The sequence below is a fragment of the Eutrema salsugineum genome, unplaced genomic scaffold (assembly GCF_000478725.1).
Source record: "Eutrema salsugineum unplaced genomic scaffold, Eutsalg1_0 scaffold_11, whole genome shotgun sequence".
Classification (NCBI taxonomy): Eukaryota; Viridiplantae; Streptophyta; class Magnoliopsida; order Brassicales; family Brassicaceae; genus Eutrema; species Eutrema salsugineum.
In genome coordinates this window covers 1,727,874-1,737,603 of record NW_006256901.1, presented here as the reverse complement: position 1 = coordinate 1,737,603, position 9,730 = coordinate 1,727,874, and the positions used below count along the sequence as shown (strand labels likewise).

The window sequence follows — 9,730 nt, the reverse complement described above, 5'->3', positions numbered from 1 at the left end:
TAAGGGATTTAGATCTATGTAATACTCTTATTGTTTCTTAATATTGAATATTTTAAAGTTTTTAGTTTGTTTTACAGTATAAGTATTTTTATATTTCAGTGAAATTTTAAATATAATTAATAGTTTATGACTGATTCTATTTTGCAGTTTTTTATAATTGGTTAGATTGTTTTAAATTAAATATTAAATAGATTTATTGTAAAAAAATAAAAAAACAGTGAAACTAGTATTTTACATTTGGATATATACTGACATTACAAGACATCCAATCCATGCTCATCCTTATTTATTACCAATCATAACTATAATTCCTGCTCAAAAACTCGGCCGCTTAGGCGTTCGGCGGAGGAGCACCGCCGCGATTTTCTCCTGGTCGGCTGGGCTAGGCGGTGAACCGCGGAACTAACACCTAAATCCGCCTAGAAAAAAAATCGGCCCAATTTCGTTAAAAATTGGCCCAATAAAAAAAAAAAATCGGCCGCATATTTCCCAAAAAATTTGGACTTCTGGTTCGGCCCACATTTTTTTTCATTCTCTTTTGCAAAACGACGACACTTCTTTCTTCTTGAACTCGGGATTTCCCCTTTTGAAACACTTAACACAGATTTTATGAAAAACTAAACCCTAATTACGATCAAATACACAAGCTTAATCCAGATTTCAGATGAACTCAGCAGGAATTCAGGCGTGATCGACAGCAATCTCTGACATCTACAACAAATCAAGCTCCCACATCATCTACGACATCAATCTTCTTGTTCTCGAGGTAAGAATCTCTCAAATTATCTTTCAAACTATCTTTCAAACTCTCAATCCCCTGAATCTTTAAACCTCTAATTTAAAAACTATCAACCTCTCAAACTCTTTCCTTTAGTGATTCTAACAACCTTCTTCTAACTTAGACCCTAAAAACTCTAACATAGAACCAATGTTTATTGGTTACGGTTCTGTTCTCAAAACCTTTCTTCTTCTAACTTAAACTTTATAACCACCACCTGAAACCTCACCTGCTCTTTATTAGCTTGATTGGGACGTTATGGCTGATCCACCACCTGAAACCTCACCTGCTCTTAAGCGCAATTCCACCGATGTTGGATGGGAGTATGGCAGCTTGTATGATCCTCAGAATCCAGACAAAATCAAGTGTAAGCTATGTTCTAAGGAGATTTCCGGTGGAATTCACAGACTGGAGCAGCATATAGCACATAAGAAAGGGGCAGTGGCTTCTTGTCCAAAATCCAGTCAGTCGGATAAGGATAAGTATATGAATGCACTTAACGGAGTAAAGGAGAAGAAAGGTCTGAAAAGGAAGAGTGAAGAGGCTTTACGGGCTGAAGTTAATGTTGACAAGGAAGCTGGTGATGAATTGGAAGGAGATCTTGGACCACTTAGATCACCTTATTTCCAAGGTCCAATAGATAGGTTTGCAGGCTTCATTGATCCAGAAGCTTTGTTGGCTGCTCAGAAACGACAGCAGAGCATCCATGATGCCATTTCTAAGGAGAAGACACATGTTGTACGCCAATATTGTGCTCGGTGGCTCTACCAGGCAAGTATCCCCTTCAATGCAATCGACAATGAACCTTTTAGGTTATTCTGTGAAGCTTTGGGACAATTTGGTCCAGGTTGGGTGCCTCCAAGTCAGTACCAGTTACGGGAACCACTTCTTAATGAAGAATATCAAAGGACAAAAGAAAAACTGAAGACTCTTGAAGAAGAATGGGATAAAGAAGGATGCTCTGTTATGACTGATTCATGGACCGACATGAAGAGGAGCAGCATTATGAATCTGTGTGTCAATTCCAGAGGAGGTACCTGCTTCCTTTCTTCGAAAGACACTTCTAAAGATGCTCACACGGGAGAGTATATCTTCAACTACATCGACAAGTGTATTGAAGATGTAGGGCCTGCAAGAGTTGTACAAGTTGTGACTGACAATGCCACCAACAATGTTGCAGCTTCAAAGATGCTTAAGGAGAAGAGACCAAATATATTTTGGAGTGGATGTGCAGCTCATACTATGGATCTAATGCTAGAGGGAGTATCTAAACTTTATGGTTTTTCTAAAGTCATCTATCAAGCAAAGGCTGACTATATTTGTTTATGCTCACCACAAGACTCTATCGATGATGAGAACATATACGAAGAAGAGAGACATTGTCAAACCAGGAGCAACAAGGTTTGCTACATGTTTTTGACTCTCCATAGCCTGTACGAGAAGAAGGCTCAGCTGAAATCCATGTTTACAAGCGATGAGTGGTATGAATGCACTCATTCAAAAGCTGTGAAGGGTAAGAACGTGTTTGATACTGTAATGAGTTTTGCATTTTGGAATTCAGTGATGTCAGTGTTGAAGATCTTCAGTCCTTTGGTGAAAGTTCTACGGTTGGCAGATGGTGAGAGGATTCCTTCTATGGGGTTCATCTATGGTGAGATATTGGAAGCTAAGAAGGCTATAATGAAAGCTTCTGATAATGTGGAAAGGAATTACCAACCTATCTTTCAGATCATTGATGAAAAAATGAAAGGTAGGTTGGATTCTCCTTTACATGTTGCTGTATACTTCCTCAATCCTTATTACTTCTACAAAGACACAAATATCCAATATGATTTGCAAGTCATCGAAAGGTTCTTGAGTTGTGTAGAAATTTTCTATCATGGTGATTTTGAGAAGCAAAACAAGGTTGTGAATCATGAAATCATTCTCTACAAGACCAAAGCTGGGTTGTTTGGTAGAGCATTAGCACTAAAAGGCTGTGAAAAGAAAGATGAGTCATTTGATCCAGGTATGTATTCTCAGTATAACTGATGGAGTAGCGGAAACTATAATCGACAAGAGAGAGGAGTCTCAAGCCGACGGAGTTGTTCTCGTAAATGAAATCGAAAACGCGAACAAAAGAGGTGCGAATACTCTTCGCAGTGCTTGTAAAAGCTCTTAAGAAAACTCAGATTCAATATTCAACGTACTTACAAATGAATCAGCTTTCAGCTATATATACAACTCCAAGGAAATCGTAACAAATCCCTTTCCTAATAATGTTAAAATATTTAAGCTTATCCTAAAAGATGAAGTAAACAAACAGAAAACCAGAGCAAACACGTATGGGCCAAAGAGTGTTTGCGTGAAGCCCAATAAGGGAATGATGCGCTGCATCAGGTCTCTCCGGGTGGGAGAGGATTCGGCCTCGAATCCAAAACGGCATTTTCACCACGAAATGGAGAAAGGTGCTTCACGTTAAAGACGTCGGAAGTGTGCATGTGAGAAGGCAGACGCAGACGATAAGCATTCGCATTGAGGCGTTCAAGTACTTCGACCGGACCAAACTTGCGAGACTTGAGCTTGTTGTACTCGCCTGCTGGTAAACGATCTTTGGTCAAGACAACCCACACCAGATCGCCAGGTTCAAAAAGGACTTCACGGCGTTTGACGTCGGCAGCTGCTTTGTACTTAGCTGCAGCGACCTCCAAATTCGATTGAGCTTGACGATGCACCTGCTCAAGATCAGCGAAGAAATCCACTGCATCGCCATGGAAACAAGTACGATCCGGCAAAGTGGTGAGGTCCAAAGGGCAACGCGGAACCACACCATAAACGACACGAAACGGACTAAAGCCTAAGCTGCGATTCGAAGCATGATTATGTGCGAATTCGGCTTGACACAATTTTGCATCCCACGACTTGATGTTATCGCCCACTAAACAACGCAGAAGATCACCAAGGGCACGGTTAGTCACCTCGGTCTGGCCATCCGTCTGCGGATGGTATGCCGAACTCATATCCAATGACGTACCCAGCAACTTCCACAAAGATCTCCAAAAGTGACTGAGAAAACGAGTATCACGGTCAGAGACAATCGACAAAGGCAGCCCGTGAAGACGATAAATCTCTCGAAAAAACAACACTGCAACGCTCACAGCATCTGTCGTCTTTTTGCACGGAATGAAGTGCGACATCTTCGAAAATTGATCGACAACAACCAAAAATGAGTCAAAGCCACGCTGTGTACGAGGAAGGCCTAACACGAAATCCATGCTCACGTCAGTCTATGGCTGCGTCGGAATTGGCAGAGGGAGATAAAGACCAGCGTTTGACGATTTGCCCTTAGCCTGTTGACAAACTCGACAACGCTCAACAAATCGCTCCACATCGCATCGCAAACAAGGCCAAAAATATGAAGACATGACGAGCTGGAGCGTCCTGTCACGTCCCACATGTCCCTCATTATGAAGTTCAATGTCCCTCATTATGAAGTTCACGAATAATCTGTAGACGAAGACTGCAGTCAGGAACGCATAAGCACAATCCTTTAAAGAGAAAGCCATCCTGTATCGTATATTCAGATCCCAACCCACGCTCAGCGTCTTGAAAAATGCGAGCAAAGAAAGCATATGTCGCATATAAATCAGCAAAGAAAGCAAACCCTTTAACAGAAGTGTGCATCGATGTCAGAAGGGAATGACGTCGACTAAGCGCGTCAGCCACACGATTCGTTTTTCCCGATTGATCACGAATAGAAAAAGTAAACTGTTGCAGGAACGAAATCCAGGTGGCATGTCGCGCAGACACCTTAGCTTGGCTGTCAAGATGACACAGAGCATCATGATCAGTAAACAGAACGAACTCGCGATGTACCAGGTAATGTCGCCAATGTTTAATGGCTTGAACAATGGCGTAGAACTCAACGTCATACGTGCTGTAACGGACCCTTGCACCAGACAACTTTTCGCTGTAAAATGCGATTGGACGACCCTGCTGGCTAAGGACGGCACCAATCCCCAACTTAGAGGCATCGCAGTGGAGTTCAAATGTCTGAGAAAAGTCTGGTAAGACCAGAATTGGTGCTGTCGTTGCTGCTTGAGTCTATTCGAATTTTCCGTCCTTCATGCAGTTTGTAATAGGTGCCATTATCGTGCTAAAATCATGCACAAAGCGTCTATAAAAATAAACCAACCCATGAAAGCTCCGAACTTCCGACACTGTCTGCAGAATAGGACAAGAACGCACTGCTTCGACTTTAGACACGTCCATTGCAAGCCCTTTTCCGGACACCACATAGCCCAGAAACAATACTTCCTGTACACCAAACTCGCATTTATGCCGAGCTGCAAGGAATTTCTCCTGCCGGAGAACAAGCAAGACGTCACGCAGGTGGTTCGCATGATCGGACAATGACGAGCTAAACACCAATATGTCATTGAAATAGACAACAAAAAACTTGCCAATAAATGGTCTGAGAGCTTGGTTCATAATGCGCATGAACGTGCTCGGCGCGTTCGAAAGACCAAATGGCATCACGAGCCATTCAAAAAGCCCCTCACGAGTTTTAAAGGCCGTCTTCCACTCATCTCCTGGGCGTATTCGTATCTGGTGGTAGCCACTCTTCAAATCAATCTTGGAGAAGACGGTAGCTGACCCAATCTGATCCAACAAGTCATCCAAACGCGGAATCGGAAAGCGATAATGCACCGTGATTTTGTTGATTGCGCGACTGTCCACACACATACGCCACGTACCGTCCTTCTTTGGGATCAAAAGAGCTGGAACAGCGCATGGGCTAAGGCTTTCGCGAATATGACCCTTGCGTAACAGCTCTTCCACCTGTCGACGCAACTCTTCATGTTCGTGTGGGCTCATGCGATAATGGGGACGGTTTGGTAACGTCGCGCCTGGGACGAGGTCTATGTGGTGCTGTATATCTCGAAGCGGAGGCAGTTCCTTGGGTTAATCACTGGGAAATACATCAGGAAACTCAGCGAGAACTGCAGACAGAATATCGGTCACTGGTGATGCCGATAGTAGCCGTGAAAAGGATGCATGTGTAATCGCAAAGGCAATGCCTTCAAGCTGGAATTCCGAGGCAAAATCTGCATAAGAGCAGATCAATGAGTTGAGGCGTGGCTGAGCAGTAGGCGTCTGTGGGATCGCGGCAGCTTCCGGTGGTGCTGGTAATGCTAAATCACCCGACGGCAGGAGCAAAATTTTGTGAGTTTCCCAAATTAAGCTATACGTGTTTTGAGCCCCATCGTGTACAATCTTGCGATCAAAATCCCAGGGACGCCCTAGTAACAGATGGCTAACGTCCATAGGAGCGATGTCACAATACGTTCGATCGCGGTAGTGTGGTCCAATGGAAAATGCCACTAGCGCACGCTGTGTTATGCGGACGCTAACACCATCTTGCAACCATCCCAATGTGTACGGTGCAGGGTGGTTCTCGCGCTGAATCCCCAGTTTGTCGACAGCAACATCAGCAATGACATTGCGGCAACTTCCCGAATCCACAACAAAGCTGCAAATGCGTCCTTTAATTGTGCAAGTGGACCGAAAGATACTGGTACGTAGCCATTGTTCGTCTTGCCGTCGTGGCGTGATACAAGAACGACGCACGACTAACATGTGTCCGGTATCACCATGAGTCGGTAGCACTGAATTGTCTACATCATCATCGCCATAAGAATCATACGCGAGGTCGGTTTCCCCCACAGGGACTTCAAGTAACAGACCACGGCGATGTTGATTAGGGCAAGCTGTCTGACGATGTCCCGGTTCCCCGCAAGAGTAGCATTTGAGGGCATTAGGGCGCGTCGAACGGCGTAGCGCAGGTGTTTCGTCGGTTGTCTGACCCGTCTCAGTCGTGGAAGCTGATGTCGTCTGGTCAGGTTCTTTAGTTGTTGGTGTCGAACTCATCTCTTGCAAGCGAGTACGCATCGATTGAGGCAACCAAGGGGTCTGGCGAAACTGTTGTTCGAACGTAGCAGCTCGACGATGTGCTTCTGCGATCGTGGTTGGATCAAACTGAGAAAGAGCGTTCTGTAACTGTGACCGCAACCCACCGATGAAACGGGAAACCAACTGTGATTCACTATCACGGACATCAATCCGCGTCAGCAAGAGGGCAAATTCTTCCGCGTAATCATCAACCGGGCGAGATCCATGTTTTAGCAGCTGCAGCTTGTTGTGCTGCGTACGCTCGTAGTTATGAGGCAGGAATGTTGCATGGAGGTGCTTTTTGAGTTTTTTCTCATGTCTGGATCGGATCTTTACCATTCCGATGATGCGTCACCTTCACTTGTTTCCACCAGGACGCTGCGTGACCTCGAAACTTCATCGCCACCAGAGGTACACGACGAGAAGATGGCACTTGTTTAAAGTCCAACATCTCCTCCACCGTAATTATCCAGTCAAGGACAGCATCACCACGCACACCGCCGTGAATTCCGGGATCTCAATACGAAACCCTGATTCCCAATGTGTATTGACGTTCCCTTGCTCACGAACCTGATTTGCGACTGGATTCTGGTCGTCGCCTGGCTCGTCTTCAACATACAAAGGATTGTTCCTTGTGAACTGCTGCGCGAGCATCTCCCCCAATTCATGGATTGACTCATGAATCGTTGTCTGAATGTTTTCCTGCAACGCCAATAGAAGTTGTCGAACGTCATTGCCGTCGGTTGCCGCGGCATCTGTCTGAGCAATGTGAACGTCAGCAGTCTTCTTTGGAGGAATCGGCGATGGACACTCAAACAATTCCCAGGAAGTTCCTGCTCTGATACCAACTGATGGAGTAACGGAAGCTATAATCGACAAGAGAGAGGAGTCTCAAGCCGACGGAGTTGTTCTCGTAAACGAAATCGAAAACGCGAACAAAAGAGGTGCGAGTACTCTTCGCAGTGCTTGTAAAAGCTCTTAAGAAAACTCAGATTCAATATTCAACGTACTTACAAATGAATCAGCTTTCAGCTATATATACAACTCCAAGGAAATCATAACAAATCCCTTTCCTAATAATGTTAAAAGATTTAAGCTTATCCTAAAAGATGAAGTAAACAAACAGAAAACCAGAGCAAACACGTATGGGCCAAGGAGTGTTTGTGTGAAGCCCAATAAGGGAACGATGCGCTGCATCAATAACTCTCTTGATTATCATATCATTTGGTTTCATTTAACACTTGCTAATGAAAAGTGATGTCTCTTGATGCATCGTAGCGAATTGGTGGGCCACTTATGGATGTAGTGCACCAACACTGCAAAGAATGGCAACCAGAATTCTGTCTTTGACCTCTTCTTCTTCAGGCTGTGAACGAAATTGGAGTAGTTTTGAAGGGGTAAGTCTACTATCAGCCTTTTCTGTTTCACAAACTCTTGTTATTATACTTGTAAAGAAACTTTTAATCTTTTTATGCAGATACACACTAAGAAAAGAAACAGACTAGATGTTCATCCGATGAACATCTAGTCTACGTTCAGTTTAATGCAAGGTTGTTTAACAAGCAGAAAAAAATCAGAGAGCAAAACTCAGATGTGATCTTCGAAGATGGAAATGAAGATACAGTTGAGGATTGGATAATTGGCCCGCGTTTAGAAGACCAAGATACTGAAATGAATGTGATCTTAGCCACCCAAGTTCCAAGCCTAAGAACTCTCTACGATGATGACTTTTATTCTTAACCAGAAGAGTTTGATGATATGGACTTTGAACCTGATCTATACCAAGAGGTTCCTCTGTTTCGTGACTCTCAAAGTTAGTAAACAGGTTAGTTAATGTTCTTAAACTCTTTTCCTTTATTGTTTTGGTTGTTTGATGTCTCGGTTGTTTGATGTCTCTCTGTTTTGGTTGGATGTCTTTGATGTTGTTTGATGTCTCGTATTAGCCTCTAGTGTCTATGAATGGATTGTACTTTTGCTATGAAAATTGGTCCATTTGCATAGTTCTTTTTTTGCTGATGGTTGTTTGATGTCTCGTATTAACAAGTTCTTTTTTTTCAACAGGTTTCAGTTCACTTATCAAAGACATAGAAGTGCAAAACAAATGATAACTTGATCATTGGAGAAGAAAAGGATGGAGATTTTGCTTATCCTTTGGCTTTTTTTTGGTGTATTCTCATGATCAAGACTCTATTTTTTTTGTATTATCATGTGATTGAACTTTATTTTTGTCTTTTGAATATTGTTTCAGTTTGATATCGGTTACTTAAGCAGATGGATAAGAGTTTTTATGCATTATTACAAGTTTCTTTATGCAATACAAGTTTAAAAATAGATTTTACATTGCATTTTTTGGTTCTAAACCCTATGACAATATCAATCTACAACTTCACAAACTCAATCTTTAATACAATATGAGAATTATACAAAAAAAAAAAAGAGTACAAACATAACTTAAACACCTAATAATCATAAAAAAATTCCCAAAAAATTAATCACTGATTAATCAGCGATTAACGGTCTAGGCGGTAATCTGTGGCCTTCCGCCCGTCTAGCGCCCAACGAGTATTCGAGCACTGACTATAATTAACCATTTTGTTGTGAAAACTTAGAAACTTTATTAATCACTGGAATGTATATATAGAGTACATAGGGAATCTAGGTTAAGTACAATGCCCTGATGGGCCTAATGGGCCGGTATAAGAGTCCATATATGATATGTGTTATAACACTCCCCCTTGGACGAGTGAACCGGGTCAGCTACTCAATCAGGATCTCGATAATGCGCTGGGGAATGTTGCCTCATTAAAACCTTACCAGGAAAAACCCAATGGGACAAAACCATGGTGAAGGAAAAAGAGTACATCACGCATTACTCCCCCTGATTGTAGCATCACTGCAGATCTCTAAGTCTATACATTCCTATCTGTTTGACGAGCTTCCGGTGTGTTGAAGTAGGCAATGATTTGGTGAAGAGGTCAGCTGAATTCTCACTGGATCGGACCTGCTGAACGCTGAGAGTGC

The 9,730-nt window shown here is 42.9% G+C and overlaps 1 pseudogene; it reads left to right on the top strand.

Annotated features, from left to right (window-relative positions):
• The first annotated feature begins 1,036 nt into the window (after nt 1-1,036).
• LOC18026076 lies at nt 1,037-8,237 on the top strand (annotated as a pseudogene).
• The last annotated feature ends 1,493 nt before the right edge of the window (nt 8,238-9,730 follow it).